This window comes from Bubalus kerabau, chromosome 19 (assembly GCF_029407905.1).
Source record: "Bubalus kerabau isolate K-KA32 ecotype Philippines breed swamp buffalo chromosome 19, PCC_UOA_SB_1v2, whole genome shotgun sequence".
In the NCBI taxonomy this organism is placed as follows: Eukaryota; Metazoa; Chordata; class Mammalia; order Artiodactyla; family Bovidae; genus Bubalus; species Bubalus kerabau.
Genome location: NC_073642.1, coordinates 26,098,383 through 26,123,218, shown reverse-complemented (window position 1 = coordinate 26,123,218; position 24,836 = coordinate 26,098,383). Strand labels below are relative to the sequence as shown.

Here is a 24,836-nt window from a genome sequence, read left to right as displayed (position 1 = left end):
GCGTGGACGGAGCTCAGATGGGGACTATCAGACTCCCATGGATTCAGTTGGTGAAACAGTGAGGAGTTTGGGAGCAGAGGAGCAGCTACCCCATATCTCAGGGGCGCAAACTAATGCAGGATGTGAATGTTTGCCTCTGTGCCACCTCTGGTTCCTGCTCTCCTCCTCACACTTTCCCACAATAGAATCTCAGGGCTTATCGCTAACCGCAAAGATGAAGATCAATCCAGCCCTTTCCCCCATGGATCCTATGACAAAGGAGTCACCAGTGAGCCAGGTTAGGGACTTCCCTTGTGGTGCAGTGGCTAAGACTCCATGATCTCAATGCAGGGAGCATGGGTTTGGTCCCTGTTTGGGGAACTAAGATCCCATATGCCATGTGTTGGGGTCAAAATATTTTTTTAAAACATAGAGCCAGATCAATATCTGGATGAAGCAACTTGGAATGGTAAAATAGCTGGGTAAAGCATCTTGACTCTGCAGCCACAATCTGGTTTCTCAGTACTTTAAACTGAGCTTAGTAGTAAACACTCAGTTGTGTCCAACTCTTTGCAACCCCATGGACTGTAGCCCACAAGATTCTTCTGTCCATGAGATTCTCCAGGTAAGAATACTAGAGTGGGTAGTCATTCCCTTCTCCAGGGGATCTTCCTGACCCAGGGGTCGAACCTGGGTCTCCTGTACTACAGGCAGATTCTTTACCATCTGAACCACCAGAGAAGCCCGTGGGTTTACCCACCTCAAACTACAGCCATGTCCAACCAAGACAGAGCCTGCCACAGTCAGCAGCATGGGGGCGTGGACTGGGGGAAAACAGGTGCTTGCATGCACGGGTGTCAAAGGGGAGAACACTTGGCAGAGGCTGGTAGGCACAATCTTAGGTTCTTTCTCTAATCTCGTTGCTTGTATCAGATGCTCCATTTTGCTCCTGGGAGGAAGAGTAAGAGGCATGCTTGGAAAACCTTCAGGGATCAAGGAGACCATAGTTCCCTGTTTCTGGAGGTACCAGGTGCTGGGTCCTCAAGAGGTCTTTATAGTGACTGGTGCTCCAGGCTGCAGCTTGGTTCTGCCTAATGGTCCTCCCTCCTGCACATATGCAGGACTATCAACAATCAGCTTCAAGAGGCAGCATCGGATGTCACTCTCCAAGGTACTGCTCCATCATCAGCACCACAAGAATAATAGGAAGAGTATCAGGAGATGCTGTGGGAATTATTGATAATGTGTGAACCTATCATGTAGAGGCGATTCATAAATAGCAGGTTCTCCCTCACCTGTGCAGCAGCCCATCACTGCAGGTCATCACTCCTAGTCTGAGGCTGAACTTGACCCAGGTTCTCTGGCCAGCTCTTTGCAGCTCCAGGGTGGGTTCCAGCATCCAGGCTGTGCTTCCAGATCCTGGGATGCAATCAGTTCCTGGGGCCTCATAAGTCTTCAGGGTTGAGGCTGCTGCACTCCTTATTTCTCCTTCCAAACTGGCTTTGGATGGGGATGAGGTGCAATGTATAGATGGGACCCTCCCCCCAGAACCTCAGATCCACATGAGCACCCCAGGGGAGACAGAGGCAGATGAAAGCAGGCAAGACATTCTCCAGCATTATCCTTTTAAGCCGGGTAACCAAGGTAACCAAGCCTATGCCATAGTGATGATCAGTTCGTGCACATCCGGGGATTCCAGTTTCTGCTCTGCTGCCAACCACTGAGCCGGTCCTTGCACCTCCTAGAGCCTTCATTTCCTCATCCACAGACTGGGATAATAACATGACCTTCCTTGGAGGCGGGTTTCTCTAACCGTGGGTGTGAACACTTCTTTATAAGCCGCCAAGATGTATGCAATTGGAAGTGCCATCAAAGGCACGTTTGTTGCTGTTGGAAACGCAAGTGCTGGCCCTTTCTCTCATCTTTACACAGGTTGCTAGAATCACAACTTATAATTAACACACGGTGATGTGGCTTGACCCAGTTTCCCAAAATGGAATGTTTCAACTACAACTGGTGAAAAATGTGAAGTTCTTGTCTTCCTAGCAGAACAAGCTAGATAAATCTCTTTTCCCCAGGCTTCAAGTTTTCTTTTGAGCTAACGAATAAATACACATATTGAACACATAAGTAAATTCACTTATTCAATAAATGTCAATTGGGGGTACTTCCCATCTCCTGGCCAGACTCATTGACTCTGTACCACAGGGCAGCTGCCTTGTCCTCAGCCTCGGCTCTAACTTGTTTCACTTTCTACCATCCCAGGCATGTCTAGGACTGGTCTGCCACTGAACTTGGCAGCCCCATCTCCCCTGGGGACCTTGGGCTGGTGGGCAGTAGCTGGGCAAGACAGGACATGGAGTCAGACAGAGTGAGTTCCTTCTGATGGCTCCCCACTTGACTTCAAGAGAGTAACAGGTGTCAGCTACAAATTGGCACTTCCCATGGGTACTTGTCATCTACCTCTACAAGAATTAAATCATGTGCTGCTGGCTTTCAACACCCCCCTGAAAGGAGTTCAAGGTGGAGAGCAGGAATGAGGCATCTGTGATTTTGGGGGGTGTGGGGGGGAAACTGGCAGGACAGGTCTTCACGTAGTCAGATATTCTCGGGAGTCATTTTTATAAGCCCAATTCTTGTATCTACTCAGATCTAGAAAAGAACTAAAATCCTTCAGGGTGACAACTGCTCCTTGTGATTAGCAGAAACCTTCTGCAAAAAATATATGCAGATTGCATGTACTCTCCCTTCACCAGAATCACATCTACACTGTCCTATCCCCCCTGCCTCTTTGAGGCAGTTTCTTAGAGCTATCTGAAGTGTTCTCTCCCGGGTTGCAGTCCTCATTTTGCCCCAAATAAAACTTAACTTGCAACCCTCACATCGTGCTTTTTCAAAAGTTGACAAAGGGTCCTTTATGCCTGTTTCCTTATCTAAAAGTTGAGGGTAATACCTGTCTCCCAGGGTTGCTATGAGTCTTAATAAGGAACTACATGTTCATTCAACTGGCAATCAGCAAGTGCTATTTCCTTCGCTTCCCACTGCCCCACCCCCGCCCCCACATACTTCAAAGTATGGCAAATGGTAAATTCTAACGGCACTGCTTTCTCCTCTATGGTGTCTTATTTTTAAATATTGAACTTTCATTTTGGAGAGTAGGGTAAGATACAAATCTAATTTCCTTTTCAGATTCAATCTTCAGTATTCTGATGAGATTTATTAAATAAGCTTGTCTTTCCATGTTGCTTACTCATCACGTAGTACAGTCTCTCATATAATTTGATCTCAAGCTTGGTCCTCTTCTGCATAATTTATATGTAGTTTTCTCTTTGGATCTGTACTCCAGTTGTTGTTTGGGTTTTTTTTAATCATTATTGATCTAAAATAGGTTTTTATAACCAGGCAGATAATTCTTCCCCACTCCTGTTCTCTGGACCTTACTTTGTGGCTCAGCTAGCTGGTAAAGAATCTACCTACAATGTGGGATCCCTGGGTTCGATCCGTGGGTCAGGTTGGGGAGATCCCCTGCAGATGGGAAAGGCTACCCACTCCAGTATTCTGGCCTGGAGAATTCCATGGACTGTCCATGGATAGTCCATGGGGTCGAAAAAAGTCACACACGACTGAGCGACTTTCACTTCACTTCACTTCCTGCTCTTCCACCCCAACCTGAATTATGTATTTTTCCTGGCCATTTATTCTTCCAACCATACTCTTGTCGGTTTCCAAGAGAAGTTTCAGCACTTTCAATGAAGATTTGCTGGCCTGCACAGAGGAGGTGAGGGCTAACACTTTAAAATATATATACTTATTTATTTATTTGGCTGTGCCGGTCTTAGTTTTGGCTAGAAGACTCTGTAGCTGTGGTGCGAGGTTGCCCTACAGTGTGGAATCTCAGTTCCCCCACAGTGTGGAATCTCAGTTCCCCCACCAGGGTTTAAACCTGTGTCTTCCGTGTTGGAAGGCAAAGTCTTGACCACTGGACTGCCAGGAAAGTCCCTGCTGTGCATTTTCTAACTGAGGATGCCTGGTGTTCATCTAGTATCCTGAGAATTCATTGGTGATCTCTCACTTTTCTGACCTCTTTCTTTCTAGTCCTTTTCAACAGCTGGTTTGTCTTTTTCAAGGTGTCTTTTGAATACTAATACTGCCTGCTGCTGCTAAGTCGCTTCAGTCGTGTCCGACTCTGTGCGACCCCCATAGATGGCAACCCACCAGGCTCCCCCGTCCCTGGGATTCTCCAGGCAAGAACACTGGAGTGGGTTGCCATTTCCTTCTCCAATGAATGAAAGTGAAAAGTGAAATTGAAGTCGCTCAGTCATGTCCAACTCTTAGCAACCCCATGGACTGCAACCTACCAGGCTCCTCCAACCATGGGATTTGCCAGGCAAGAGTACTGGAGTGGGGTGCCATTGCTTTCTCCATGTACTGCCTAATCTGAGCCTAATGTTTATTATTTGTATTTCTGCTTTAGAGGCCAGCTGGAGCAGCAGACAGATTTGACTAAAGACTGTGGAAGGAAGGGCATTTGGGGTCAGACTTGTCCTGGAACACACTTCCCACCTGGCTTTTGGGATTCACCTGGTAAATTCTCCTTTGGGTTTTTGGAGTTTTTAACCTTTGTTTTAATTCAAGTTTTAAAATTTGTTTGCATACAGTTATACATAAAACTCTGTAATCTTTCTTTAAATTTGGCTTTTATGCTTCCATTTTTATATATAATTCTTGGATCCATATGGAATTTACTCACATGTGAAGGTAATACATTGATTTTTTTTCCTTCAGATAGCTAACCTGTTTTCCCAGCAGTTTATTGAATGCCTCATCCTTGCTGATAAATTCAATGATGCCATTAAATTTTTTTTAATTTCCATTTTATGTATTTATCAATATTTATTATTTTATTTTTTGCTGGGCTGGATCTTCATTGCCATGTGGGCTTTTTTTTAGTTGTGGCAAGTGGGGGCTACTCTCTAGTTGCGGTGTAAGGGGTTCTCATCGCAATGGCTTCTCCTGTGGCTCCCAGGCTCTAGCCACACTGGCTCAGTAGTTGTGTTTAGGCTTGGCTGTCCCTCTGCATGTGGGATCCCCCCAGACCTGGGATCGAACCCTCATCCTCTGCATGGGCAGGTGGATTCTTAACCAGCGGACCACCAGGGAAATCCTAACGATGCCATTTTAATCAAATACTCAATTCCCGTAGTTGCTTGAATTTATTTTTTCACTTTCTGGTCTCTTACTTTGATCTCCTGGTCTAATCCTACTCTAAAATATCTGTGGCCTTAAACAATGTTTTGATATCCCCGATAGTATCATAGTCATATTTGTTATTCTTTTTCACATCTTTTTCTGCATCCAATCATGTGCTTATTCTATGAGATGGACTTTAGCTTTAAATGTTCAAATCCCAAACAAAATTCTATTGGTAACTAGATTGGGAACAGAATGAATTTAGAGATTAACTTAGGAATCTAAACTATCTTACTGAATAGTCTTCCAAAGAAAAACTTTCTCACTTACTAAAATACTTGGTGTAGCTTTTAACAGGAATTTAAAATTTTTTGCATAGGGTTACAATTACCCTATGTATATATAAGGTTAGGACTGTACTATATAAGGTCAGGACTGTAATAATATTTACTGCATTTGTCCTTAAATATTTTTATGTGTATGTTATAAAAGGCATCTTTTCTTCTTTTTCTAACCGGTAATTATTTGTAATATAGTAAAGGTTTGATTTGAGGCATAAATTTTATAAACAAATGCCTCATCCTTTCCAAGTTTTATACCTTTTATTCTTTCTCGTATATGATAGTGGGAGTTGTTTCTGACTTTAATGGGATTGTTTCTGGCTTTTCACATTATACTGTGCTAGCTTTTTGGATGGAGGATTATAATATTTTATAATATTAAGGAAATATCCATCAGTATTTATTTTGTTAATTAAAAAAAAAACGGAAATAATGCAGTATGTGCGTGCTCAGTCGTGTGCGACTGCCACTCCATGGACTGTAGCCCCCCAGGCTCCTTTGTCCATGGGATTTCCCAGGCAAGAATACTGGAGTGGATTGCCATTTCCTCCTCCAGGGGATCTTCCCAACCCAGGGATCAAACTCCGGAGTGTCCTATGTCTCCTGCATTGGCAGCCAGATTTCTTACTATTTAGCCAGCAGGGCTATTATTTAGCCCCTGCTTTCCTTAGGTTAGTTTAATTGTGTGTTTTCTAAATTCTTAAATTAATTGCTTAATTTTAGTTCACTTCATTTTTTTCTTATTTAGTAGTATAAATAAGTAAGCTAGGAACTTTTACCAAACACGGCTTTAGCCACATTCTATAGATATTGATATGTAGCATTTATTGCATCTTCTTATTTTATTTTTATGAATATTCTAGAGCAGAACTACCAATAGAAATACAATATGATATCATCTGTCATTTTACAGTGTCTGGTATCCACATTTAAAAAGCAGACAGAAGAAACAGGTGATATTATTTTAATGATATCTCATTTAACCCAGTATATCCCAAACATTATCATTTAAACATGTTATCAATAAAAATACATTAACGAGATATATTACATTTTTTTTTTCATGTTAAGTATTGGAAATCCAGTGAGTTCACACTCACAGCCACTCAGACTAGCCTCTTATCAAGTGCCGTGTTTCAATAGCTATGTGGGGCCACTTGTTACCTTAGGGAGCAGCTCTGCTTCAGAATCTCAGCTTCAGTTTCCTTGTAGACAGAGTTGTTTAAGGATGAGATTCAGACGTAAGCAGAGTCAGGCTTTTCATTTATGTTTTGTCTTTACAGTTTGATTATACTGGGATCAGGGAGCATGGTGTATTAGGTTTTTAAAGAGAAAATATATTTTCCATTTTTGGAAACTGGCTGATGTATGTCATATTAGTATCAATCATATTTTTTTAATATGATTTTAAATAAAGTTCCATAACTCCTTGCAAATAGATGAACTATTTTTAGGATGTAGAATTCACTTCATTGTTCTTGTCTATTTTGTTTGGGGAGGTCTACCAAGAACCGAGTGATATAAATCTATATCTACCCTAAAACCACCATGAACTAACTTAACATCTTCTCTTATTATTTTGTATCTATTCATTTACTGTTTTTTTACACCTTCTAAACAATTTACATTGATGTTATTTTATTCAGTATATAAGGATTTCATTGGAAACCGGAAATTTTATTTTTATAAAATCCACCCTTTTGTCTTTCTTTTTGTTTTTGATTTTTTTAAATATATTAACATACTTCTGAGCTTCCCAGGTGGCTCAGAGGTAAAGAATCCACTTGCCAATGCAGGAGACGCAGGTTCGATCCCTGGGTTGGGAAGATTCCCAGGAGGAGGATATGGCAACCCACTCCAGTATTCTTGCCTGCAGAATCCCATGGACAGAGAAGCCTGGTGGGCTATAGTTAACAGGGTCGCAAACAGCTGGACACAACTGAGTGAGCACACACACAACATACTTCTGCTTTTGTTTGCATTTTCCTGATATGTATCTGTATGCATTTTTCTGGTGTTTGCATTTTACTATAGGAATTGCTTTTTGAGATGAGTTTTTTTGTAAACAGCTTATAGCTGGGTTTTCACTGAGCTGATATATGCTGTCCAAGTAATCAGTAAACACAAAGAATATAGTTAGAGAAAAACAAAATAGGTCCTCCACTCCCAGGAAATACAATGTATTCCAAAAAGAAAGACAAGAGCTTCTACATCTGTAGCAGGGTCTCAGCCTTGGCATTATTGGCATCTGAGGCTGTATGATGCCTCGCCGTGGGGGTGTGCTGTGTACTGTGGGATATTTAACAGCATCCTTGGCTTCTACCCACTAAGTTCCAGTAGCTTTCCCCCATCCCCAGCCCTGGTTGTAGACAACCAGAAGTGTCTCCAAACATTGCCAAGCATTGGCTTAAAGGTAAAATCTCCCCCCATTTAGAATCACTGATCTAGAAGGGTCACTCCATACCTTTCTCCTGTGCTTGCCACCTACCCATCCCCACCTGTTCCCTCCAAGTAGAGGGTTCAGAGTGAGGTGTGTGGCAGACAAGCTGCTTCTTGTTGCTGTTGTTTAGTTGCTCAGTCTTGTCCGACTCTTTTGTGATCCCATGGCTGCCAGGCTCCTCTGTCCATGGGATTCTCCAGGCAAGGATACTGGAGTGGGGTGCCATTTCCTTCTCCAGGGAAGCTGCTTCTAAACAGTAGAAAAAGCCCTCTTCTGAATCTAGAAACTTCCATCTCTGATGATGCCTTTCACATTAGCAGTCAGAGGCTTCAGTCCTTCCCTTAAGTGAACATGACCATTTGATCCCCTGCCGGTGTGTCTCCTCTTTCTGTTTCTTATTAAGTGTCGGAGAAGGAGGTTACATGTTTGTCTGTACTCTACCATCTTCCACAGTTGTCTCCTCTCTAGTCCCTGATCTGTGCTCTCTTCCCTGCACACCTGATAGAGAGATGTCAGGTTTCAGGAAAATTATAATTAAATCTATAGTCAACTCTGATCAGATGGCATTAAACAGAGGAACACGGAATGAGGAACAATGTTCTCTAAAGGGAGAAATATTTTTACATGAATATTTTGGTATTTGTTAACGTACGGGAATTAATAGAGAGATGTGGGAGGTGCTGAATAGAAATCCAATTTGTAGTGATTATGCCCAAATTAAGATGAGCACAGAAACCTGTCTGGTGTGGGAGGCGAAGTCTGCTGTTCCAAAGCAGAGGTTTTAAAGGTGTGGGTGGGAAGAGTGAGAGAGACTGAACGTAAATGTTCCTGTAACAGGAATGAGGAAGGAGCCTGTGGGTCTCCTGACTGCCAGGAGCGTCCCTGTGGAAAGAGACTCAGCCCTTAGCCCAGAGGTGACCAGCAGGGGCCATTCCCTAATCCTGAGCTTGCCAGCATCCCTTCAATTCATTGGGTAGCTGATGGCCTGCAAAGAGCTTTTGTGTATTTATCATTTTAGATAAAAAGGATAAATGCAGATGAGAGCCTAACAGAGAGATTTATAATGGGATTCCTAAATCGATGGAGAGATTTGAATAAACTATATAAGGGCTTCCCAGTGGCTCAGCAGTAAAGAATCTGCCTGCCAGTGCAGGAGACACAGGTTCAATTCCTGGGTCAGGAAGATTCCCTGAAGAAGGAAATGGCAACCCACTCCAGTATTCTTGCCTGGTGAACTCCATGGACAGAGGAGCTAGGAGGGCTGCAGTCCATGGGGTCACAAAAGAATCAGACACAACTGAGCAACTAAACCACCACCAAGCAGAGAAATGGCAATTCCAAAGCAGCAACATTGAAGCTAGATCATAAAGGAAAATATTTAAAGCAGTAAGATCAGGGATGAGGCTGTTAGAATTGTCCGGGCAGGAAATTATGTGGGCCTAATAATGGAATATTATTAGAACCTGACATTTCCTTCGGCAGGAAGGCGAGCACTTGGCATCCAATTAGTGCCTCTGGGAACAACGGGAGGCCTACTGTAGGTTAGAAAAGACATTTTGTTAAGCTTTCCCTGCACTCATGAAGGCAAGACTATTACAGAATCGGTCCAAAAATAACCCAGCCAAACTGGGGAGCTGCAGGTTGGCTCCACGTCAGCTGGATCAGCAGAAACTCAGAAATAAGACAGCCAGGCAGGTAGACTGGCTCTGTCAGCAACCCCCACCCCCAGAGTGGGGCTAGGGCTTCCTCCCTGAACCCTTGATCTCTGCTTATTCCTCTGTTCCTTAACATTTACCACCATCTTCCTGGAAGTCAAGATGTTTACTTATCTGGTTGCCTCTACTGTACACTGCAATCTCTTGGAACAGGAAGCTTTTCCTGCCATTTGTTATATGCCGGACAGTGCCTGTCACAAAGAGAAGACTTTTGAATGGAATTGAAAATAAACTTTACAAGTGAGATTACTGAACTGCTATCAGTGATCAACAAATATTAACCCTAATAAAGATGACAGGTAACAGCATGGGGTCCCCTCCTCGGGGTCAGGCACACTGCTAAAAATTTTATATGCATTATCTTTGTTCTTAATTTTTATTTTTAATTGGAGGATAATTGCTTTACAGTGTTGTGTTGGTTTCTGCCATACAACAACACAGATCAGCCATAAGTATACATATGTCCCCTCCCTCTTGAGCTTCCCTCCCACTCCACCCCCCCCCATCCCACCCCTCTAGGTGATCACAGAGCACTGAGCTGAGCTCCTTGTGCTACACAGCAACTTCCCACCAGCTATCTATTTTACACAGGGTAAATTCGTCCCACCCTCTCCATCCCCCACTGTGTCCACAAGTCTGTTCCCTACGTCTGCATCTCCATTGCTGCCCTGCAAATAGGTTCACCAGTATCATTTTTCTAGATTATATATATATATATATACACATTAATATACAATATTTGTTCTCTGACTTACTTCACTCTGTATGGCGGTCTACACAGATCCATCTGCATCTCTACAAATGGTTCAATTTCATTCCTTTTTATGGCTGAGTAACATTCCATTGTATATATCATCTATCAGTGTGGCGTCTAGGTTGCTTCCATGTCCTTGCTATTATAAATAGTGCCCCATCAGCCTTCTTTAGATGCTATCTCTTCCTTGCTCCTTTTCCCAAAACCCATCCTCAGAAAGCCTTCTGATTAAGTCCATGTCATGAAAGAGTTCCTTACTGATTTTTGGGTTTGCCCATCCTGAGATGTTAGCCTTATACCAAAAGACTGCCTACATGGTAGTGTTTCAGGTACACGGTACCCCAGGCTGGATGGAGAGCTGTCTCTTCCAGTACAGAGAAGGGAACCATCACAGCATACCAGAAAGCTTCCTGCACCAATGGCCACAGATGCCAGTTCCAGCCTCATAACCCCCAGTGCTGCTGCCCAACCTCCAGACATACGCTCCTCTGAGAATCTCACACGTCCCTCTTACATAGGCATTTATTTTCAAGGAATAGAAGGTGTCATCACAGTTTCTCTGCCATCCCTCCTCCACAGCTGCTGCCCTCTTCCTGTAAAGCTTCCAGCATCTCAGCCTAGGGTGAATGCACCTGCCCCTAAACACACAAAACCCACCGCCTCTGAGCATAAGCACAGTGATTTCCATGGAACCAGGACAGCCTTGCCCTGCCTGCTTCACCTTGTGACCGCCCTTTGTGTTTCTCAGCTTGCCCACTGGATGGATAGGTTTGCTCAAGCTGTCCTGGACTTTGAGAGGAAGGATCCAGAGCCCCCACCCCTTGCTGCTGGTCATGTGACGTGGCCCTCACCACCCCTCACTTCCTCTAGGGGTTGAAAGGATACTTCAACGTGGGCAGCAATAACATATGAACATGAATATAAGAAGCTCCTATAACTCAATAGCAAAATAAATACATACAAAAATAAAAAATGGACAGTGACTCAAATAGACATTTCTCCAAAGGAGACATATAAAGGAAATGGCAACCCACTCCAGTATTCTTGCCTAGAGAATCCCGTGGACAGAGGAGCCTGGTGGGCTGCTGTCCATGGGGTCGCACAGAGTCGGACAAGACTGAAGAGACTTAGCATGCATGCATGCATTGGAGAAGGAAATGGCAACCCACTCCAGTATTCTTGCCTGGAGAATCCTAGGGACAGAGGAGCCTGGTGGGCTGCCGTCTATGGGGTCACACAGAGTTGGACACAACTGAAGCAACTTAGCAGCAGCAGCACAAAAATGAAAAGATGCTCAACATCACTCATTGTCAAGAAAATGCAAATCAAAACCACAGTGTTTGTGAGATATCACCTCACATCTGTGTGCCTTCCTCAAGGGGGCTCTCCCCGCCACCCCAAGCCCCGAGAGGGTAGGATTCCTGACTGTTTCATCAAGGGCCATGGTTTAGTGCCTCACATGGTTACCGGCACCTGGCTGGCTGAGTAATAAAGTCAGGGGTCAATCCCCATAAGGAGAACCCCTGTTACCTATGGAAAGCCAATAAGCAGTCTGGGATTCAAGGTCAGCCAGTCCACTCAAGTCAACCAGCATCAACAGAGCACCTACTGTATGTAGAGCTGTGAAATGCAGCCTAGAGTAGCTGCTAGGAGAACAGAAGGGTTCCAGATTTCCCTCCCGCAAAGGAAAAAAATATCCAGACCCTCTGTCCAGACAGTTATCTTCAGAGGCTCTGAAGAGTCTTTTCCATTTATAGTTTTACCCAGAGAGGCTCTTTGATATTATAGGACTTGCCTGAAGATGCCACTTGGAGGCTCCAGCTCAAACAGTTTCCAAAGGGAGCGTCATGGAGACACCACTCTATGGGTTAAAATCATCTCTCATTGCCATGGCAATCCTGCCAGTCATTAAAGAGATGCATTCAGGGCTGGCAGGGCTCCTGCAGGTCTCAGGGCAGGCAGGAACCACAGGCCATGGAGGATGGGAAAGAGGGGCGGACAGAAGACCAGTCAGAAAGGCAGAGGTTGTCAAAATTCCCTGATCTAGCAGGAAATAGACTGGGAGTGATGGCTGTGGGCCACACACTCGGAAATTAGTGAACTCTCCGGGATTGGGAATGTCTGCAGGAGTCAAGGAAATGCTCCTTGGATGTCCCTGATGGTCCAGCGGCTAAGAATCCACCCGCCAGTACAGGGGTCATGGGTTTGATCCCTGGTCCAAGAAGATCCCACACGCTTCGGAGCAACCAAGCCCATGTGCCGCAACTACTGAGCCCACACGCTAGAGCCCATACTCTGTAATAAGACAAGCCAAGCACAACAAGAAGCCCAAGCACTGAAACTAGAGAAAAGCCCTCACATAGCAATGAAGACTTAACGCAAGCAAAAATAAATAAATAAAATCTTTATTAAAAGAAAATAGTCCTTGTGTGGGGCTGATTATGGACTCTCTTAGCAAGTCCCACATCTGGGCTTCCCTTGTGGCTCAGCTGGTAAAGAATCTGTCTGTAATGTGGGAAACCTAGGGTCGATCCCTGGGTTGGGAAGATCCCCTGTAGAAGGGAAAGGCTACCCACTCCAGTATTCTGGCTTAGAGAATTCCAGGGACTATATAGTCCATGAGGTCGCAAAGAGTCGGACAAGGCTGAGCGACTTTCACTTTCACTTTAGCAAGTCCCACATCTGGGCACAGCAAAACATCCTGAGCTGCAACCACACAACAGGCAAAGGGAAACCAAGAGTAGGGTGAGGGCTGGGAAGGCAGTGGAAAAGGGGAGGGATAAAGACAAGGAAGGGGTCAGGGAGGAGAGCCATCTCTGCCCGGGGTCCCCAGGTAAATCCATGGAAATCAGAGGCTGTTTTCTCGCTCGAAGATCCTCAAGACTTTTCTTTATATCCAATCATTCCCAGCATCATAGGCAGAAACAGAGATAGACTTTGAACTTACCTCAGAGGCAGAGCTTTTCCAGAGCCTTATATACCACTCTTCCCAACTGAGGTCCTTTCCCATCACTGTAAACAGCTCACATCCCATAATAATCAGTGGAACATTTTGTTAAGAAAAATTGTTTGTTGTTCAGTCACTAAGTTGTGCCTGACTCTGCAGCCCCATGGACTGCAGCACACCATGCTTCCCTGTCCTTCACTATCTCCCAGAGTTTGCTCAAACTCATGTCCATTGAGTCGGTGATGCCATCCAACCATCTCATCCTCTGTCATCCCCTTCTCCTGCCCTCAATCTTTCCCAGCATCAGGGTCTTTTCCAGAGAGTCAGCTTTTCACATAAGGTGGCCAAAGTACTGGAGCTTCAGCATCAGTCCTTCCAGTGAATATTCAGGGTTGATTTCCTTTAGGATCGACTGGTTTGATCTCCTTGCAGTTCAAGGGACTCTCAAGAGTCTTCTCCAGCACCACAGTTCAAAAGCATCAATTCTTCAGCTCTCAACCTTCTTTATTCAAGAAGAATAAGCAAAAGTAATCTGCCTTAGTTTAGAAAGATTTGCCTTCTGGAGAGTCAGGAGAACAGCTGAGGCTCCCAGCCCTGGGTCAGAAACAACATCTCCTGAACTTGACATGGAGGTTCTGCTAGGCTTCCCTGGTTAGACCCCTGCTTGATCTCCAGACTTCCCCTATGTGTGTGACCTGGGCTTGGGGGGATGGGGGACACTCTCTGGAGAGAGAGGGTGTCCAGGGGCCACAGGCAGTAAGACAGGCCAAGGTCTTCCCCTCTGATCCCTAAGAGGATGGAAAATGGATCCTGCCTATTTGTAGCTGGTGGTTTGTCGGTACCAGCCAGGCAAAGGGGCAACTGCCGGGGGATGTGAAGAAAGCCTGTCTTCCTCTCTCTCCTCCCTGATCCAGTCTGAGGGGACATGCCCACATGATGAAGGCAGGGGCCAGTGAGAGCAGATAACACCCTGCCCCTCCCCACAACCCAGCCTCCAGCCCTGATCCTAAACCCTTCACGAACCCAGTCTCACCTGCTCTGGGAGAGAAGAGTAGAGCTTGAAATAGAGGTAAGATCTAAAACAAGCAGAACTGGGTTCTTCCTAATTGCAAGTGACAGAACTTTCTGGAAGTAGGCTAAGCCTTCACTGGTAGAGCTGCTACCCAGAGGGAAAGGCCTTCACCATGACACAGCCAAAGCTGTTACCTGAAGAACAGAGCAACTCATGTCCCATGCATACCCGGATGAGTGCAGTTGCGCAATAAACCAGTGATGCTAATAAAAATGAGGTGGCTCAATTTCCAGTGTTATATTTGAGGCAGAGACACAGTAAACTTAGCATTTGCTGGCAGCCAAGATACTGTCAATTAGTGGAATTCCTTCCCTCTAAAGGGTGGATGGTTTAAGATGATCTTCCAACTTTGGGGAGAGCCATTTCTGACTTCAGCCATTTACTTTCATATTCCTCCTAATTAGTGTGCGGTCAAAATTTTATGTTTTACTTAGCAACTGAACAACAAAAAGACTCCTCACAGGAGGGGGTGCACGACTCTCTGCTGGCTGAGAAAGCCACCTTTCTATTTCCCCCAAACTCTGTCTATGTCTTTTTTATTTGACTTCAGTGGAAAGAAAAAGCCAAGATTTTGGCCAGCAACAGCTGTGATGGATACATGTTGATATTTCGTTGTGTCTCAATTTGCATTTCCCTGATGACCAGTGAACTTGAATAAATGTCTATGTTCCATTAACATTTCTTCTTTCAGGAATGTCTTCTCTATGTCCTTTAGTTTTTGTTGTTTTTTTTTCTCCTTCTGAATTATTTATTTTTTTCTTATTATTTTGTAGGAGGTTGATTTTTAGGGATTTGTCATAAAAAGTTTTAGGCATTTGATCTCAGGCCTTCACTGGCAGTTACCAACCATCTGTGGCTATATATATTTAAACCAATTTTTGGGCGGGGGGGGGGGGGGTGTGGGGGGGGGGTGCCTCGGCATGTGGTATGTGGGATCTTAATTCCCTGGCCAGGGGTGGAACCCATGCCCTCTGCAGTGGAAGCCAGGAGTCTCAACCACTGGAACACCAGGAAAGTCCTTAAGGGACCAGTTTTAATTTAACTTAAGTTTAAATTCATTTCCTCAATCGCAGTAGCTTCATTTCAAGGGCCCAGCTGCTGTGTGTGGTGAGTGACTACTGGATTGGACAGTGCAGGATGGATATTTCCATCCCCAGAGAAAGTTCCATGGGCAGCACTGGTAGAACCAGTGTATCATTTGTCTTTCATCTATTCTAGGTTGTCTCTGGCCATACCTAGTTTGACATTTTAATAGAACTAAATCTGGCAATGTTTACTTTATGGCTGCTGCTAAGTCACTTCAGTCGTGTCTGACTCTGTGAGACCCCATAGACGGCAGCCCACCAGGCTCCTCTGTCCCTGGGATTCTCCAGGCAAGAACACTGGAGTGGGTTGCCATTTTCTTCTCCCATGCATGAAAGTGAAAAGTGAAAGTGAAGTCGCTCAGTCGTGTTCAACTCTTAGCGACCCCATGGACTGCAGCCTACCAGGCTCCTCCATCCATGGGATTTTCCAGGCAAGAGTACTGGAGTGGGGTGCCACTGTCTTCTCCATCTTTATGGCTACTAAATGCTTAAGAGAACCAACGAACTCTCTCCCAAGTTTATTTTTGTTTAACTTCCATTTTTTACTTCTCATATTTTTATACTTTTTCTCATTGAGATCTTTAGCCTGCAAAGAACTTACTTACACACAGGATGAGGTTGTTCGTCTGGCTTTATTTTCTTCCAGAAAATATTGTACAAATACAATTTGTACAATAACCCATTCTCTTATCAATGCAAGACTGTTTGTTGTTGTTGTTGTTTTAAACTTTTTATTTTGTGCTGGGGTCTAGCCAGTTAACAATGTTGTGATAGTTTCAGGCGAACAGAGAAGGGACTCAGCCATACATGTACATGTATTCAGTCTCCCCCAAACTCCCCTCCCATCCAGGCTACCACATAATATTGAGCAGAGTTCCCTGTGCTGTACAGCAGGTCCTTGCTGGTTATCCATGTATCCATTTTAACCATGTACACATGTATCCATGTGTACATGTCCATCCCAAACTCCCTATTTGTCCCTTCCACACAACAACCATTAGTTTGTTTCCTAAGTCTGTGAATCTCTTTCTGTTTTGTAAGTAGGTTCATTTGTGTCGTTCTTTTTCTCAGTGCTCAGTTGTAGAATGTCTGTGTGATCAGACTGTGGTTTTCGTTTTCCTTTATGAACTGGGCTTAACGCTCATCCCTGGGCAGCTCTGTCCCACTGTTAGCCAGTGAACACTCAGCAGTATTTTCATCTAGGTCTGCAGGGCCAGTTAAAGATGGGGAAGCTGAGTCCTGGGAATGGCAAACAAGCAGCTTCAGGTGACAAGAGGAAAGATCCAGGGACAAGGTCGTGGCAATAAGATGCATTTTGAAAGCAGCCAACTTCTGGCAGGAGGAAGTCCCTGTTCATACTGTTTCCTGCACATGTGCCATGTGGCTTTTCCACCACCAGTTCCCTGCAGGGCTTGGCTACAGGGCCTCAGAGGTGGCTTAGAGCTGAAGCCCCAGTTCCTTCCCCACCTTCCCCTCTCATGGGCTCCAAGACCTCCCCGCAGCACTCTCACCCACCACCCTCCGGGTTTCTCCACCAAGTGCAGCCCACCTGGGTGCAACAAGTGTGCTTGATGCCAGGAACCCAAACATAAGACAGAGCCGGTGACAGGCTTCCCTTGGAGGAGACACTGGCTGTGTAAATTGCAGGGCCCAGAAAAAAATGAAAATGCAGGGCTCCTTGTTAATACTTAAGAATGTCAAGTTGGGGGAGCAGAGGGCTTAATGAAGCATGGGGCCGTTCTTAGGGCAGGGCTGTGGAGCCAGCCCTCCTCCTAAGGGTTATGGGCTCAGGGAAATAGTGCCTCCACTTAAGTTTCACCCCCACTCAAATGGAGTGCTCCCAACCTCCTGGCACTAGAGCCCTGACTGCAGCCATTGACCCCAGCCACTCCCAAAGCCCCAAGCTGTGACCCCAAATTAGGGGCTCTGCTTTTTTTTTTTTTAACATCCTTTCTTTTTGTTTTTTAAATATGGACCATTTTAAAAGGTTTGTATTGAATCTGTTACAGCATTGCTTGAGCTTCCCCAGGGGCTCAGGGGTAAAGAATCCACTTGCAATGCAGGAGACCCAGGTTTGATTCCTGGGTGAGGAAGAGTCCCTGGAGGAGGGCATGGCAACCCACTCCAGTATTCTTGCCTGGAGAATTCCATGGACAGGGGAGCTTATTGGGCCACAGTCCATGGGGTCGCAAAGAGTTGGACAAGACTGAAGCGACTGAGCATGCACTCACAGTATTGCTTGTGTTTTATGTTTTGGTTTTTTGGCCGCGAGGCATGTGGGATCTTAGCTCTCTGACCAGGAACGGAACCCACGCCCCCCACATTAGAAGGTGAAGTCTTAGCCACCGGACCCCCAGGGAAGTCCTAGGAGTCAGTCTGTTTTAATTCTACTTTAATTCTACTAATTTAGAAACTTTAACTTCACAGAGATTCCAGCCCCCAACCCCATCTTCACCACAGCACATCTGAGTCATAGTCAAGGGTGTGGTTGTGCACACAGCCTCCTGGATCACAGCAAAATGAGCAAGAAGCCAGCTTATCCCAGGCTCTGGAATAAAATAGGCCTGGTTCCAAAGCCTCTCCCTCACTCACCATCTACATCACTGTGAGTCTCAGCTGGGGATGCCTAGAGTTGCTCCAGGCACAGCCATAAGGATTAAAGGAAGTGAGACCCAGTACCTGGCACAGAAAAGAGGCTTATGAACAGTCACTTCGAGGGAGAGGCAGTGTAGCCAAGTGGTGAGGGCTCAGACTGCCTGAAACATCCCAGTTCGGCCCCTTACCAGCTGTACAGCGTAAGCCACGTTCCCAAACATCTCTCTGCCTCAGTCTCTTCAGAGGTTAAATGGAGACTATTCTAAGAGTACATTCCTCGCTGTGTCATTTTTAAGGATTAAATAAGTTAATGTTTGCCACTCTGTTTACAAGGGCTTCCTAGGTGACTCAGTGGTAAAGAATCCGCCTGCCAATGCAGGAGACTCGGATTTGATCCCTGGGTCAGGAAGATCCCCTGGAGAAGGGATAGGCTACCCACTCCAGTATTCTTGCCTGGAGAACCCCATGGACAGAGGAGCCTGGTGGGCTATGGTCCATGGAGTCGCAAAGAGTCAGACTCAACTGAGCGACTGAGCATGAGATAAAATAAAGCACTGTCTGTAGTCCTGTAGGGTTTGGAATTGGAAGAGTTGGGGGGCAAGTTTGCTCCAGCTTTTTTCACTGAGGAGCCAAAGCAGACCCTGTGATCTCCCTGAGCTTGGTCTTCCGGCCACTTAATAGACATGATGATTTCGGCATTTGTGTTGCTGTAAGAATCAAATGTGCCTCTGGTGCCAACATGCTGATAAGCGAGATACAAATGTTGGCTGCTGTCATGGTGATTCTTCTTCTGGTCATCAGAATCCCTGACTCGTGGAGACACAGAAAGAGATCAGAATCCATCCAGTGACATTAACTGTTAGCCTGCCCTGTGGCTGGCTTTGTACTAAAAGCCAAATATATGGAGGAGAAACAGAATATTTCCTGCCATACCAGTAAACAAAGGATGTCACAGTCATCAGCAATTGCAGCCCTCCAAAGTGAGCCAGTGAGCCCTGAGGACACTCAGGAAGAAGAAGAATATCTGCTGTCTAGCAGCCATCAGACTGCATCCACTCTGTACAGTGAGCCCCGAGGAAACTCAGGATGTGAAAGCACAGGATACCGGCCCCAGATAGCTGAGATGCCTATGAAAGGAATGATTTCAGCAAGCCCAGACTCTTGCATCTCCCCACACATAGAGAAGACTAAATTCCTTAACCTGGGAAATTTGGTGTTCTTTAGTTAACAATAATCTTTTGGCTTCAGACCACCTGCCCTTTGTTGCAAAACTTTTATATAACCTGGCTCCTTCCTCACCTCCTTGGAGCATTTAGTTCTCTCAGGGTTACTTGAGATGATGCCTCCTGGGCTTAAGTCCTAAAAATTTCCTCTGAATAAAACGAAACCCTCAACTTTTAGGTCGTGACTTTTTCAAGTCTACATGGAGGTAAGCTAGAGGCCCGGACCACAGAAGCTCACTTTCTCCTATTTATGGCAGACAGATAACACCTGATAATACAGGCGAGAGGGGAGTTAGGGTTAGTTGCAGGAGATGTAGGTGGTGCTAGAGGTAAAGAACTCACCCGCCAATGCCTCTAACCATGGGCTTCCCTGGTGGCTCAGACTGTAAAGAATCTGCCTGCAATGCAGGAGACTCAGGTTCAATCCCTAGGACAGAAAGATCCTCTGGAGAAGGGAATGGTTACCCACTTCAATATTCTTGCCTGGAGAATCCCATGGACAGAGGAGCCTGGAGGGCTATAGTCCGTGAGGTCACAAAGAGTCAGACACAACTGAAGCGAAACTGAAGCGACTTAGCATGCAAGCACAGAGGAGATGTAGTAAGGCAAGAGGTTTCCTAGCAGGGTCTTCATATTTAACTGGGGGCTGGCTGTACCTCTCACTAGCTGTGTGATCTGGGCCAGGAACTGAGACCTCCGTAAGCTTTAGTTTCCTCATCTGTAAAGACTTTAAAGACTGAATTAAGCAAAATAACATGCAAGCAATGTGCGACTGGTAAATAGATGTTGCTTCCTGCTCTACTCTTTCCCAGCCACATATCAATGATGACAGACCCGGGAGGGGCTCCTCCACCCAAATTCAAATCATGCGAGTTCACCTAGAGGTTGCGGCAGGGGTGAGGGCTCCAGCCAGGAGGGGCCGGGATCTGAGCTGTTTAGATCTGCATCCAGGATGAAGGGAATTTCCTGAAGCTGGCTTTGCTGTCCTCGTTCCTTTTATGAAGCACTGGACTCTTCCTGCATCCATAAAGATGAAGACATTCCTTTGCAGGGATTTAATTTCGAGGCTGCATGCCTGGCCGCTGAGAAAGCCCAGGCTTCCTCCTCCTTTTGAATCTAACCCTGGCGGCTTTGTGGGCTCCAGACAGGACCGCATTCCCTTTAATGCCTCCGGAATCGCTTACTCACTCCAAAATCCGCTGCCTCAGGGCTTTCCAGCCACAAGTAAGCCTTCTTTTCATGGGCAATCAGGCAGCAGCCTGGAGCAGAGAAGGGAGGAGGGCCGCATGCCCTACGCCCCACCGGGTCTCTGCAGACAGTTTAATGCAAGGGGCCTCCCCTCTCCCTGACCCCAGGAGATGAGCCCTAGTGGGAGGCACCCAGGCAGAAAATCCATCTGCATCTGAAAAGAGGAAACTGAGGCTGGCCAGGACCCAGGACCCAGGACTCTGGACCCTGGACAGATTTCCCAAATCACCACTGGGAGGACCCCCCCTCCCCCAACCAGCCCCCCCGCCCACCATCTTGTGGCTGAGCGTGTCTTTGGTACTTGCCAGGATCTATGTGTCATGTGGTCCCTGACTCAGTATCTGGGTGCAGAAGGTGAACACACTCAAGAGAGTGCGTCCAAAGGTGGGAACACGTCCACCAAAGGCCATCTGCTCCTCTGCTCAGGGAAGTGATGCACAAGTTTGAATTGCTAAAGGTTGCGTTGAGGGGAGGGCGGGGGCTGTGTGGGTGGATGTTGCCTCTGCATGGCAGGTCTGGGAGGCTTTTCTTCAGCAAAAGATTTATTGCGAGCTCAGCTGTATGCTGGGTTTCATGCAAGCCTGATGCTGGGATTCAGGGGGAGTAGGGTCAAAAAGGCCACCAGTTCAGTAGCACAAGGGGTAAAAGACAGTGGGCTTCAGATCTGGAGGAGACGGACTCGCCCCCACCCCTTACACTTAATGGCACTGTGCGTCTTCAGGCAGGTGATCTATTTAGACAGCAGTGTCCTCGTCTGTAAACTGTGTATGACCCTAAAACCTGCCTCTCAGGACTCTTTGGAGGGATCAACTGATATTCTATAAGGGAAAAGATCTCTCACATGTTGCCGCTTCTGTAAATTGAGGTCTGACTGCTGGACTTCCAAGCCTACTCCTGGCAGTACGTGCGGGCCGCCCTCAGGGTCTGACAGTACTGGAGTCTAAATCTGATGCTGTCACTTGCTGTGTGACCTGCCCAGTGGTACTTAGCCTCCAGGGACCCCCGTATTCCCAACTGTTAACACTAACAGCAGTACCTAACTCAGACTGTGGCTGTGATAAATCAATGATATAATTCAGAGGTCAATTTAAAAGCAATCAAAATGTGAAAGTGAAGGGCTTTGCACAGACCTGTTCCCAGTCAGCCCTAAAGAAATGGCAGCTATACTTTTGATCATTAATATTCTTATCATCTAAAGGCTAAGAAACCTGAGGTATTTTTCTATCTTTCCACATGTATGTCTTTAGCCAAGTCCAAAAAAGAAAAAAAAAAAAATTTGGAAGTTCTCACACTACACAAGGACAGACAATTATGAGGAACTGTGGAAACAACCCAAAACCTTTGGAGAATCGACAGCAAAGCTCAATGCTCAGTTCATGTTGTCATTCTGCGCTCAAGGGTGTCTCTCCAGATGACCAGCAGGTGCTTCCGGCATCACATGCCAGGCAGGAGCAGGGGGGGTCTCAGCCCCTTCTGCACAGGGCCCCTTCACTGGCTGGCCAGCCCCTCACTGGCCTCTTTCTGTCCAAAGGAAGTCTTTGAGTCTCTGAGCTGTGCTCTCTGCTCCTCTCAGCAACTTCTGCCCATCCACCCCACAACCTCCTGGACACAGGGAACTCTAGGTGCTGAGTCACCTTCAGTGAAAGAAGAGGGGGCCTTGGCCACATCTTAAATCAGGAAGGGCCAGAAGGAGACGTTCACTCTGACACTGACCCAGGTTCTATTGAGCTTAAAAGGAAACTGAGACATACTAAAGGTTACAGATGAAGCTAGTCATAACAGGAGTTGAGGACTCAGGGCTAGAAGACAGGCTATCAGATGCCCAGGTTACAGCTCTGCATTGGGGTCACCTGGGCACAGCCACGATGCCATGCCTAGACTGGTTACATCAGCATCTTTGGAGGTGGGACTCAGGCTTCAGTGTTTAGCATCCAAGACTGTACATCACTGCAACAGAGCTGGGAGACCCCCACGTGAACACTAAGGGCCATGGTCCACCATGTACTCACGCCCAAACTGTGTGCTGGGGATTCTGATGTAACTGGTAGCTTGCTAGGATCATTCAAAACTCCCAGGTGATTCCAACATGCAGCTAAGTTTGAAAACCACTGTTTTAATGTAGCGCACATGCATGCTGCCTCTTTGTGACCTCATGGACTGTAGCGCATCAGGCTCCTCAGTCCATGGAATGTTCCAGGCAAGAATACTGGAGTGGGTTGCCATTTCCTCCTCCAGGGGATCTTCCCTATCCAGGGATCGAACCTACCTCTCCTGCATTGGCAGGTGAATTCTTTACCACTGAGCCACTTGAGAAGCCCTTTAATGTAATGTCTCCATTTAAGTTTAAAACTCTATCTACTCTTTAAGGAAAATCATAATACTTAACTGCAACCAAAATGAGTACCTGTTTCATTGAGATGCAATCCGATGCATGTGCTTCTGTTTTCACAGTCCAGGAAATAGGAGTGCTTGAAGTTATGGGACTATTAATCTGCATTTTGTCCTTCAAGTAGATGTCGTTAGACTTGCTTGTGTGTCACTGCATTAAATAATTTTCCAGTTCAACAGAAATTTACTGTTTGCTTTAGTATCAGCAAAGTTTAAAGGATCATTCTGAATCAACAACATAATAAAAAAAAAACATTTTTGCCATGAAATGTCCTGTCTTGACATATGGTCCTTATAAATTGAGTTTACTGAGTATTTGTCCTTGGCTGAGAAAAATGTCTGGGATGGGACTTTCACACTATCAGATGGAAATTCCTGCTCCTGTTTTGTTTTTTTTTTTAAGATTGTCTAAAATTCTGAAGCCTTTCACCCTCTTTATTGCCTCCCAACTATTATGAAGAAACTTTGGGAAGAAGCGCCCCAAACACTCATCCACTGTTCTCATGGGGAAAACTCTCAACACAGTCACAGGAAGTACATTTTGAATAAGCCAAGGGAAGACCTCCCTGAGCACAAAACCCCAGGGCTGCTCCAGTGTCCTCAGCAGGGAGCACAGCCCAGGGCTCCCCTTTGCCCTCCCCCGCCAAGCCCACATGATCCTCCTTCTCAGGTCTCCTGCCATCCTCAGGCATCCAAGCAGGAGCACCGGGTTTCCCCCCAGACACACACAAACACAGGTGACCCTCAGGGCTTCCAGAAGCTGTGAGTGTCAATCACCTACCCTTATCAGTTCTCCGTCCAACAGTTAGAGTCACAAAGCTGGCTGGAAAAGTGATAAGGGGATGTGACTGGCCAGCGACGATGTTTTTGATGAAGATTTGAGGGACAAGAGGAAAACTGACATTTGATTTTCAGGTCAAAACGTCCACATGACCTTCTCTGGGACGCCCCCCTGTGCCCCCAAACCTTCTCCCTGCCCTCCTGCTCTGCTCCAGCTTCTCTCCAAGTCTCTCCTTCTGACATCTGGCAAATCTTCTCCCTTTCTGCATACACAAATTGAGATATACAGCCCTGGATCATTATAGAAAGTCATGGATTCTTTACATTAAAAAAAAAATTAATTAAATGTTACAATGAATTTAAATTTCAAAATGAATAAATAAACCAAAGTTAGCAAAGTCTTTACCCAACAGATCCCACAGTTCTGAGGCAGGACATCCGTGCGTTCTCCTCCTCCCGGGTTCTGTGGCTAAGTCCACACCCACATGCCATTCATAAAGTCCCTACCCCGAGTCTCCTCCTCCTGCAGGGATTGGTCCTCCAGAGGTGCTGGCCCCAGGCCAGGACCCATCAGCTGCAGATCTGCTCGAGCTGGATGTGTATATCCACTGTGCCGTGTGGCCCTGGTGGGATTGGGCTGGGGTGGAGCCCGGTGCTAAAGATGAGTTCTCCTGCATCCTAGCTCACTGTGCTATCATGTTAGGGTCTTCCCTCTGGACAGTTGGCCATCCACACTGATCTATACACACAGTCTTTGAAAACCAACACTACTGACATGGCTTCAATTGTGGAGACGTTAAAATGTCTCTCTAGGTCAGGATGAAATGGAGAATGACAGCCAACTGTCAGGAATGGGTTTCTACAGAGTAGTATGCCATAGGAAGCATCGTACTGGGCAAAGTTCATCAGTGTGGGTCTCACCTCCCATCAGCCTGCCACTCACTTCCTGGGTCTGTGATCTTGAGCAAATGGCTGAATCTCTGAGCCTTGGAACCTGATCTATAAAACAGATTTGTTGTTATCATTGTTGTTCAGTTGCTAAGTCAAGTCCAACTCCTTTTGATACCATCAACTACAGC

The 24,836-nt window shown here is 45.9% G+C and overlaps 1 long non-coding RNA gene across 2 annotated transcripts; it reads right to left on the bottom strand.

Moving 5' to 3' along the window:
• Window positions 1–16,171: 16,171 nt before the first annotated feature.
• On the bottom strand, window positions 16,172–24,224 carry LOC129634176 (uncharacterized). 2 transcript variants are annotated; one of them, XR_008705458.1, is made up of 4 exons: window positions 24,164–24,224; window positions 23,944–24,020; window positions 22,994–23,202; window positions 16,172–16,762 (listed from the first exon to the last, which is right to left on the bottom strand). It is a non-coding gene; the product is annotated as an uncharacterized LOC129634176 (long non-coding RNA). The 2 variants fall into 2 exon arrangements; XR_008705459.1 differs by having other exon boundaries at window positions 22,994–23,128.
• Between the last annotated feature and the right edge of the window lie 612 nt (window positions 24,225–24,836).